This window comes from Meleagris gallopavo, chromosome 4 (assembly GCF_000146605.3).
Source record: "Meleagris gallopavo isolate NT-WF06-2002-E0010 breed Aviagen turkey brand Nicholas breeding stock chromosome 4, Turkey_5.1, whole genome shotgun sequence".
NCBI lineage: Eukaryota > Metazoa > Chordata > Aves > Galliformes > Phasianidae > Meleagris > Meleagris gallopavo.
The window spans coordinates 60,928,011-60,939,618 of record NC_015014.2 but is presented as its reverse complement, the minus strand read 5'-3'; the positions used below and the strand labels follow the sequence as shown (position 1 = coordinate 60,939,618).

The 11,608-nt window shown below is 44.6% G+C and overlaps 1 long non-coding RNA gene across 1 annotated transcript; it reads right to left on the bottom strand.

Annotated features, from left to right (window-relative positions):
* Positions 1 to 6: 6 nt before the first annotated feature.
* On the bottom strand, positions 7 to 4,143 carry LOC109367433. The gene is made up of 3 exons (XR_002114569.2): positions 3,483 to 4,143; positions 3,300 to 3,396; positions 7 to 899 (listed from the first exon to the last, which is right to left on the bottom strand). It is a non-coding gene; the product is annotated as an uncharacterized LOC109367433 (long non-coding RNA).
* Between the last annotated feature and the right edge of the window lie 7,465 nt (positions 4,144 to 11,608).

Genomic DNA, 11,608 nt, shown 5'->3' with positions numbered 1-11,608 from the left:
CGCTGTCAGCTCAGCGCCGGGCGGCTTTCGGCCCGAGCCGCTCTCAGGGAGCGGGGAGCAGGCGTTCAGAAAGAAGCGGACTGGGATGAAAAAGATGCTACCGATTAGATAACAGGAGTCTGACTTAAAAAAAAAAAAAATGCTTGGCGCGCGTATCTGTGGTCCCTGCAGAAATAGCGTTAAAAATCCATTCTGCAGAAAAAAAAAAAACCAGCGAAATGCCTCAGAAACGCAGCAGCACCGCCCGCCGGCTCCACGGCTCCTGCCAGCACGTGCGGCCGCCTTCCGCCACCCAGCAGCACCCCCGGCACAGCCGCCGCCTCCTGCTGCTGCTGCTCCTCTTCCTCCTCCTGCTGCTGCTGCTCCAGCTGCTCCTCCCGCTGCTGCGGCGCTGGGCAGGAAGCCGCTCGCCGCCTCCCGGTCCGCGCTGTCCCATTGGCGCTGCGGACTCGGCCTTTTTATCTCGGCTTGCTGCCGCACAGCTGCTGCCTGAAGATGCGTTGGCTTTCGCGTGAGGAAGAAGTTTTAAAATAGATGGGTTTTAAGCGGTGCTGCGAGCGCGCGTTGCTACGTCTTCCGTCCAGAAGCGCTTCGGGCTGTCAGCAGCCCTCCTGCCGGCCGGCACTGGGACGTACAAGCGGTCCCGTTGATTTCGGTTGAGTTGTTCGAATGGCAGCTGATCAGGAGGGCTGCGGAACGTTGTGCTCCGCTTTTATTCTTTAGCAGAAGACATCAGCTCCCATGGTTTCAGTTACAGGTTCGTTTTAAGAGGAGAACAGCAGATCAGGTTTAAAATAAAGATCGTGTTTTACTTCTTTTTTTTTTTTAAACAGGAATGTAGTAAGACTGCATAGGTAGGTTTCTCATAAAGTAGTGCCTGCTATGTATTTCCGTGGAAACTACAACAGATAGAACACAACAGCAGCATTGAATAGAGCAAACTCTCAGCTGCAAAACACTTTTTTCCAACACAGTCACCACCATTAGCTGTGCATTTTCACCAGCAATAAACAAGAGCCTGCATGCTGCACTCATAACAGCCTGCACCAGCAGAGGTGACCACTGTCACTGTTGTTGAAGTGCAATGCCCACTGCCTCACTGTGCCCACATCCACTGTTTGGTCTCCAGAAATGTTCAGCAAGCATCTATGAATGTCAGTGGCTGCAATTTTTTCCTCACGTGGAGGAATTCAATTTCAAGCCTTTACTTCATACGCACTTCCGTGTTAGATGCCATTTTATAAGACTGCCCCTCTGCTGCCATCTGTCACACAGCAACAACATGTAATAGAACATTGGTGGGAAGGTTCAACCTCTACTGCCATACCACCACCATCTACCTCTGATGTCGTGGGCCGACATCATAAAGCAGGAGGCATTACTTTTGCAGCAACCCTCATACATTACACCTGGTATTTCACTAGTCTGTATCTTTCTTTCAGATAAGTGAATGTGATATGGCTGATGAACACTGCTGATCACATAGAATCATTGAGGCTGTCAAAGACCACTGAGATCATCGAGTCCAACCATCAGCCCATCCCACCATGCCCACAAACCACATCCCTCAGTGCCACATCTCTGCATTTCTTGAACACCTCCACAGACAGTCACTTCCCTGGGCAACCTGTTTGATTGCCCCACCACTCTTTCCGAGAAGAAATCGTTCTTAATATCCAACTTGAACCTCCTCTGGCACAATTTAAGGCCATTACCTCTCATCCTATTTGGCCCAGTTTCCCGGGATGGGACAAAATACAAGGCAGTATTGTAAAGAAGTACTGTAAAGAGGACAGCCTTGTGGCTGTAATTTAAGAGAATGTTGTATCTGCTTGCAAAAAAAAAGTGTGACTCTGTAAATTACAGAGCAGAGAATTCAAAGTATGGATGCCAACAGTAAAAAAAATAAAAATAAAAATAAAATTGCTCTAAGATTTACTTGTTGCCTGAACTGTTGAAATTCTGCATGAGGATGAGACAATAAGGTGTTCACTGTAAACCCATAAAAATTAACAGTCGTTTTGCTGTTTTCTCCACTGGGAGTACATTTAGAAACTATTTCACATTTATTTCTTTTATAAAATAACACGAAACTATATATGAATAGGTCTGCAGTATCCACATAGGAAAGGAAGTTCCCTTTGCCTGACCGCATGCATTAGGGCACGTAGTAAAGAAAACAGAAAGATGCACAGATAAGGCAATGCTGTTCACTCCTGTAGCCAGTGGACTAGTGGGACCTCAGATCTGCAGAGCATCTGTATTTCTTAGTATATGTGTCTAAATGCGTCTTATAGTCTTTTATACCCATGCTGGGCAGTCACACAGCCAGAAAGGAAGATAAATGCAATCGGTGTACAAATGTACCTGCGTGAAATCAGGGTGCACTTGTCCCTAAAGCAGGGATTCAGCTATTGCTTTGCTTTGCCAAGGCTCTGAGGGCCTGAAGCTTCTCCTGCTCTTTCCCACCACTCTTGACCCACACTGCTCACCTCAGAAGCTTGTGCATGATTAACTGTCATGCAGTGGTGTTAAGGGCTTCAATATAGGCCCCCCTGGAATTCTGAAAATAGCTGATTTCTGTTCATGACGGCTCTCAGTCTGAGTTCTAAACTCTGTTTTTTGCTTGAGCAGTTAGTGCATGTGTAACTACACACAGACGTAGCCCCTACAGATGACATCCAGAGTAAATCCTCATGCATTTAGGTAGGAGTGAATGGATTGGCTCATACCAATCAAATGCTGTGTATTGCATACATTATGCAAATGCACACATTAACCTGTAGTTGCATTGAAGGAGCTTTCTGTACAGCATGCAACAGTGCACTAGAGAACTTAAAGCACGTTTACCAAGATACTTCCTTCAGTAAGTTCTTCTCATGAGGTATCATTAAAACATAAAACACATAGAATGAATTGCACTGGATCTGGTTTTCTTTGTACCCCTGATCCAGGACTAGCTTCAGGGAGGTCAGCATAGAGGCACAAGTGGATGTGAAACTGAACTACTGTGAGAAGCAAAGGACATGCTCTAAGATGCACATGTGCTCAAGGGCTTTGCAGATTTGCATCTCTAAATAGCTTTTTTCCATTTCTACAAGCAAGCAGCAGGAACAGCTGAGTGCTAAAGAAACAGCTGGCCTCCAGTGATAGAGGGTGGCTGTCACTTCATGGTGAAGTTTGCAGACCTTTATATTTAGAAACAGAAGGGAGAGCCATCAGTAGCCACACCCCACAATCTCCTGCTCTCTGTAGTTCACTCACAGCCTGTGTTTTATGATAGGAGTGCCAGTACTTACATTTTTAAATGCTGTCATGCCTTTCCTTTCCAAAATCCATCAGTGGTGTCACATGGCATGTGAGGCTGCTGATGCCAGAACTGCTTCCTGTCCTGCACTGCAATAGGGGCAGAGTTCTGATGAGAATCCATACTTACTTGCATACTCACCACATCTACTCTTAAAGAAATAATTAGTCCTTACATGCTTTTCAAATTTGTCTCATTACAGCTACCACCTCTTCCTTTCTTTCAGCTTTTTAAGTTCCCTATTGTATCTTATCTCTGTATCCAAAAGCTTGGTCTCATTCACTGTGCCTTGGAATCCATCCCCATGCTTCCTTGAGTATTGCAAGGCTTAATTAATTAACAAAGAGCTTTAGTTGTCTTCCCACACAGGAGGAGATCTGCACTCAGAACTGGCACTGACAAGCTCCATCTCCTTGTCTCAGCACCTCACATCCCATTTACTCTCTCATCTCACCTGTGATCATCAAATCTCATTTCCTAAGTGCAGAAACCAAAACACCTGAAAGGTGAGTGGAAGGAAGTTCAGAAGCAGTAATTTTGGTAGTGCCTAAGCCTGGTCTGAGATGCTTTAACTACACCTACTCAGCTAAATAGAGCAGGGCTGAAGATAACTGTTCAGCCCTGATCTCAAACAGCAGATACTCACTGGATGCAGAGCCATGACAACAGATCAATCCCTACTGACCTGAGTCACCCCTGTCTACTAAGGTAATGGGTTCTGTATGCAGTGCTCACCAGCCTAGCTTACTGCTTGCTCTGGATCAGTTGTTTCCTGCACTGTTTGAACTGATGGCTTTTCAAAACCAGTTGAATTTGCCATGTTTTTGTTTGCCATTTAGTTAGGGTTTATGAAATGCTATTTTGACTGTAAGTCAAATTTGAAATGCCAGCCCCTTATAACAGAATCACAGAATCACAGAATTGTAGGGGTTGGAAGGGACCTCTAGAGATCATCGAGACCAACCCCCCTGCCAAAGCAGGTTCCCTACACCAGGTCGCACAGGTAGGCGTCCAGGCGAGACTTGAATATCTCCAGAGAAGGAGAGTCCACAACCTCCCTGGGCAGCCTGTTCCAGTGCTCCGTCACCCTCACCGTGAAGAAGTTCTTACGCACATTCGTGCGAAACTTCCTATGCTGCAGCTTATGTCCGTTTCCCCTCGTCCTGTCTCCACGTACCACTGAAAAGAGACTGGCCTCACCGCTATGGCCGCCACACCTCAGATATTTATAAACCTGGATCAGGTCCCCTCTCAGTCGTCTTTTCTCAAGACGACTTTCTCTTTTTAACATCGTTTCCTTGTTAATTGCAAGAGTATGAAAGGCAACATTTGTTTCTTGGCATCCTCGAGGGTTTGGCTGAGGACCTTGAATGCCCCCTGTGCCAGCAGTCCCTGGCTGGCAAGCTGCATGGAGCGTGGGGCATGCGGTACCCTGCTCCTGGCCCTGCAGCCATTTCTGTGATGAGGCATGAAATTATGCTTAACTGATTGAAGTGAGGCATAGATTGAAAAGCTTGAGAGACACCGATTTACTCCATCAGCTTGCTCCATGTCAAACCCCGTTTTACCTAAGCCATGCCTGACAATTTTGGATAGCATCTTCCTAAAAAAGTCTTCACTGATGCTGCCACTCTCAAAGCGCTTTATAGAAGGCAGTGGTACTGCTGCCTTCATTTGAAAAGACAAAAAAGAAACGGAGACATTGATGAAACAACTCAGTGTCACTGAGCTGGGGAAAAGCTGGAGAGAGGACTGGGTACCCAGTTCCCATTGCAACATGTTGGGCGTTAGGTTACACTCCAAAAGCAGGATTTATTATTTGATTTTTATTCCAATCACAGACATGTCATAGCTTTATTATATTCCTCTGGCATAGAGAGGGGACCTTGTGTTAATTTGTATCGCATTAAAGTTCCACAAAGTCTATAGCCTAGTGCAGTGCAAAAAGGCTTTGAAGAAACTGTGAGTCAGACCCACTTTGTGTTAGAGTGCTTTTTGGGTGGCATGGGCATCTGCCTGAAGTCACTGCCTGAAGGAGCTGGTGAATTAAACATTTTTGCTTTAACCTGTAACATTTGCAGTCAGGCCTTCTTATTAGGATACTTTGATATAAGCATGTCATATAGCATTAAAAGCATATTCCAACTTGCTGACATGATCATGTAAGCTGTCTTGGTGCTTAGCACCACTTTTAGAGCAGGGTTGAGTACATGTTAACAAATGGAGATGAAACTTCATAAATAAAATCAGTCAGCTGTAACACAACCTCAATAGCATCATTGAACATTATGGAACCTTTGAACATTTTTAAAAAAAACAAACATTTTCTCACCCAAGATAGCTGCCTTCTGTGGGTCTATGAAGCGAATCTTGTCTATTGAGTTTGCAGGAAGAATCTCTAAAAAACTTATATTGTTGTTCAGTCTGAAAATCCATCTAGATTTGGAAGAATGAGCTCATTTGTCTTGTTCACAAACAGAGCTGTTAGATGCCATTTGTTTCTAGAATATTTATTACAGGTAAGGAACAAAGAGAAAAATATTGGAGAAGTAGCCCTACACATCTGAGCATAGAATTCTCTCACCTGGATGTTCAGACATCTGAGATCAACTAAGCTGTACACAAAGTGAATCAGATTTTGAGATGAAAAGGAATTACAGGTGGACTCCTAATGTCTCATATACAGCCTTTCCTTAGGAACCAAGCTATGTGCTAACGTATGTGGGAGAACATATTTCCGTTCATAAAGGATTGATGTCTGTGACATATTTACAGGCCTGCAATAAGTTTGTAAGCAAATCAATAGGTTTTATTCCCAGTAGGAAAAAATGCCTGATGTGGCTGATGCAGATCTTTGACTGGGTGCAAGGTTCTGCCACTTGTGTTATCCACAAGTGGATCCAGATGAGTCTGGAAGAGCGTAGGTGTATCCTGTGCTGTGCAATAGTGATAATGCTGTGTGTTTCTGCAGCACATCCAACATCTGAGACTGCTCAGCCAAGCTTTGCAGTTCAGGCATTTTATAGATATTAGTAATTAGGTAAGTGAAATGCAGTTCAATTGAATGAGAGAGGAATCAGTATTGATTCTAAACCTCATACTGCTGGTACAGTTGGGCCTGTACCACTGCAGTAGAGATAAAAGAGCTGGTGCATCAATACACATGGTCAAGAGGAATCAAAATGGCCCAGGTGGTAAATAACCTGGACAATTTGCCTGCAGCACCTAAAATTACGGAGCAGCATAAAAACTTGGCAGGTGAATAGTCAGCAGATGTTGTCTTATCTCTCTATTTGCTTTGGATGTTTGGGTCTGACCCAAGACATATTGAAATCTTCTCTGTTATGATAGGCTGTGCATGAGGCTCTGATCAGCTGTGGGCCTAATTAAATGATTTTCCTCATTGGAAGCTAATTAACCCAATAGAGGAATGAAACTGAATGCTAAATGAGGCACCATATCTGTAACATACACTTTAGAATAAAAAATTATAGGCTTGATTTCTCACTGCCGTATGTAGTCTCTTATGCCACATAAAGCAAGTGCAATCTCCTACTCTCTTTTATGGGTAAAAACATAGAAACTGAGTGAACAGTCAGACAGAAGGTCTGCGAAGATCTCCTGGGCCACTCTTGCCTGAGACTGGATGGAGTTTTGTACTTCACCACATTGTGGTGACAGGGTGTCTGCTATTCTTGCACAAAGGGTAAAGCAGGTAACATGAAAATGTGGAATCTGCAGTAATTAATTAGATAATGGGAAATCAATCATGCTAATGGGTACGTAAACGTTGTCAGGCTCTAAACATTACTGCATGGATGGAAGTGATTTAGTGAATACTTCTTTCAGAGGTTGTGGGTGGGAGGCTGCAGAGCTCTGGCCAGCAATGGTAGCGTGTGGTGCTTTCCTGTGCTGCTTCACAGCTCAGCTTCCAAGCTGAGAGCTGGCTTTAGTGCTTTAGTGCCTTAGTCGACACACTGAACTCCAGCAAAAGGAAGATCTTTGCTCAACAATCCCACGACACTTGTGACGGGTGGAGAGTAAAAGGCATGGCCTCCAAGAGACACAAAATTGCTGAAAGCAATGCACGGTTGGATGGTGATAGGACAAAGGGGAATGATTTTACACTGAAAAAGGGGGAAGATTTAGATTAGATATTCAGAGGAAATTCTTTATTCGAGGGCAGTGATGCTCTGGCACAGAGAGCTGTGGGTGCCCCATCCCTGGAAATGCTCAAGGCCAGGTTGGATGGGCCCTAAGATGGTGGGGGGCACCCAGCCAACAACATGGGTTGGGGGTGGTGAGCTGTAAGGTCCTTTTCAACCCAAACCATGATTCTGTGATAAGTTCTAGTCATGCCAAGTAACTCTGTCACTCATACATTTTTGAATGAAATGACGAGGATCATTTTAAAATGTCATGTATATTGGCAGTTATCCCACATGGCGTGAAAATTAGTAAAAGTACATGCCTGGATAGAAAAGGTAGCTCTAATGTTCACAGGTGCACTGATGGGACTTAAAACTTTAACTTCGAATGAACATCTCTCCGGCATTTGAGGTAACCCCTGATCTACAGCTATGAGGGATTGTAATTAAAATCCAGACTCCTGTGAGCTCAGAAAGTCCCTATAGGCAATAAAGTCTGATTGCTGAGCAGCAGTACTGTTCACTTCTGAACTGCTGTCACAGGCTACTCCAAATATGAATGGATGAACAAGATTCAGACAAGAGGCAGCTATTGTCATGACTGGGGCGGGACCGAGGAATGGTTGTGGCCTTGTGCAAAGCAGTGTAGATCTCCAGCCCACAAAGAAAGAGTCGGTGCTGGATGCTTTGGTCCTGCAGAGCACTGGTTTGTGCTTGATGGGGGACAAAAACCCAAGAGATGGCGGTTTGTTTGTGCACACCATGTTGCAGGTGGGTGGACTTATTGCACAGAGCTGCTGCCATTAGCAGAGGAGCATGTTGTGTGTCTGTCCTGACATCAGGTAGAAGAACCCTATCTGATGGCTCATCTCTCTGCTTACAAGCTTGCCTCTGCTTCCCAAAGAAAGATAAATGCTTTACACAATGCAGAGAGTATGACGGCTTAATGAGGAGGTAGGAGGTGACATCTGAGCGTGACCTCTGCTTTCATTGTTTGTTTGTGCCTTTGACATCTCATAAAACACATCAAACCACCCCAAATGCACACATCTGGGCTTTTTGTGTTGAATACTTGATGGTTTTTTTTAGGCCTTTAGTTACCTGTGGAGCCTACTATTTATTGCATGATGTTTTTTGCCACTTAAGCACTCCGCTTAATCAGATTTGTAAATTAATTCTCTCCTGGGGTTTCTCTTTGTGTGCTCAGAAAGCATAAAAAGTGTTCATGACATGCTTCAAAACACACTGGTTACATTAGTCATCCTCTCAGCATAATAGTTTTATGGAGAACACTTCCTGTTAAAAAAGTCCTTTAAACCAGTGTCTTTATCCCCCTTTGATCCCTGCAGTTATGTTACATGTTAGTAAACAGCTATGCAAAAGCTGTAATCGTGATTTTTCTCAGGAGGAATTACCTACTGTTTCTGTCATGAAATATCTATTATTATTTTTTCATGATTTATTCAACTGAAAGCATTTTCATACTGGATCCTGACCTTTTCCCAGCAGCTTGGAAGCTACTTAAAAAAATCAGCACTGCTGAATCATTGCATGCCTCATGCCTGTTCTCCATCACCTCTTTGCTCACCAGTCTTTCACTTCGTGTTTAACAGGAAACCAGCAGATAAATCACTGCTTTAAATTTCATAGAATCACAGAATAGCTTGGGTTGGAAGGGACCTCAAAGATCATCTGTTTCCAAACCCCCTGCTGTGGACTGGGCTGCCAACCACTAAGTCAGGCACTAGATCAGGTTGCTAGGGCCTCATCCAGCCTAGCCTTGAACACCTCCAGCGATGGGGCAATTTCCTAGTTACTGAAAAAAAAAGAAAAAAAAAGTAGAAGCTCCTAAATGTTCAGAGGCTCAGAAAGGCTGAAGCAGTTGGAAAAAATAAGTAGGCAAAGGGAAGACCTGAAAGCAAATGGGGATTTCACATTGCTGATGCAGGGATCTTGCAGACATTGCCAAACTCTTGCTCGTGGTTATATTTGCCAGAAAATGCCAGAAGCATGTGGTGGAGAGAGCCATATGTTGGAGAAGGATGCAGTAGCAGAAAACACTTTTATCTGACAGAACAATCCGTGATCCTGAAAAGAGAAAGCTTTGCCTTGAATCTCTGCTGAGAGGAATTTGCTCAGCACAGTGGGGAAGAAGCTGGCTCTGACATTGTTCTCCAACAAGACCTTGGGGCTTTCTAGACACATTTCTCCCCAAATCATTTATCTCTCAGTTTCTCTCATTCCCTGGATCTTGCCTCAGAGCTGTGGGATGGCCAGAACCCCCAGGAATTCCCCCAGTCTTCACCCATAGAGCACATGTGATGGCAATAAATGCAGATGATGGAGCCCCAGAGAGAAGATGGAGGGCAGCTGTGCCCTCCAGTGTTTTCATGGTCCTTGGTCACCTGGAGAGCCTGAGCTCACCGAGCTGCTCCCTGATCTCACATTCACTCTCCCATTTCTTCCTTCTCAATGTTGGTTTGCGGTGCATGAATTAATCCCTTCCAAATGTTCCTTCATTTGGAACTAATTCTGGGAAACAGGAAAGTCATCCACTGGGATGAACCTGTGGGCCAGGTTGATGGGACTGGACCCAATCCATGGGTATCCATTCAATTCTGCCACCACTTGAGCTTCTCTCTTGCTCTTTAGCTGCTAAGCCCTCTGCTTTCCCCCTTCCCTCTGAGAACAGCACAGTAACATGTAGGAAGCAGGATTCTGCTGCTCTGCTGAATTTGGGGAGCAAGTGCTACTGTTTTCGGCCAGGTGCCAAGAAACCCTTGTTCACAGGCACAACTTGCATTTCCTTCCTTAGCAGTTCCTTTACTCACCTGCACATCTGGGCCAGAGGGAGATGGGAGGTCTGCCAAGCACTGTTGGCCAGGCTTGTAGGCAGCTTTGCATTTTAGGAGACGATCAGGAACCAGTATGATATTTGATTCCCGTTAAAGAGAAGTGTCACACTACATGTGTCACACTAGAGGAAAATAAAACAGATCTAAGGAGGACCAAAGTGGTATATTTTATGGCTCTATATAGAGCTTACATCACAGATTAACTTGCCTCATCAGTGCAAACTCTAATTTTGTCCAGCAGTAGCGAACAAGCCCAGGGGCTAAGGCAGAAGACATAGGGACAAGCACCTCAGTTTTGTTCTTGATGTGAAGTGAGTGGGATTTGGTTTCCTGTATAAAACCAGAGCATTGATGTGGATGGGACAAGGGGGAATGGTTTTAAACTAAAAGAGGGGAAGATTTAGGTTAGATGTCAGGAAAAAATTCTTCACTATGAGGGTGGTAAGGCACTGGCCTTACCTTACAAGCTGCCCAGAGAGCTGTGGATGCTCCATTCCTGGAGATGCTCAAGGCAGGATTGGATGGAGCCCTGGGCAGCGTGAGCTGGTGGGGGCAACCAGCCCATGGCATGGGTTTGGAACTGAATGGGCTGTAAGGTCCCTTCCAATCCAAGCCATTTTATGATTAAGCCATTCTATGCTGACCATGTAGAGTTCTGGGGGTGGGGAAAATAGGATATTAGTGCTACAGATGCTGTATTTTTCTGGTGATGCCGCATGACATTTCTGATGCTTGTCCAGCATATCTGACACACTGAAGAAATTTAATTCCTCCAAAACACTGCATACACTGAAGTGGTACATGTCCCATGGGAGTCAGAAATGGATAGTAGCATGAGCTGGATCAGGAAGATGAGCTCTTTAGAAGGTGAGGTCCTTACTATCCACTCCTAACAGGGCCCTGGGGAACAGGTCGGAGAATCACGCACCAAAGGATTTCAACTCAATTGGGCTCCTTCCAGATCTTCCTGTTCTCACTTGCAATTGTTTTATCCGTAGCTATTGCAGAATTGCACAGAGTGCACGTTTCAGCCTGAGACTGTCCTGCTTCCTTTTGTATTCCCCTTATGGTATTACACACAGCAGACATTTTTGGCGACATGCAGTCTTTTTTGTAGTTTGGGTATTTCTCATAACAAAAAGACTTCTAAGCCTGGTGTTACTTCTTTCCCTTACTGGGAATATTCAGTCAGCGATTACCTTTGCCAAAGATGATGTATTGCAAGCAGGTGTTGTAGTCTTACTTTTAGCTGTAATACATGGAAAACACATTTTATTTCTGACAGAAATCTTGCTGTT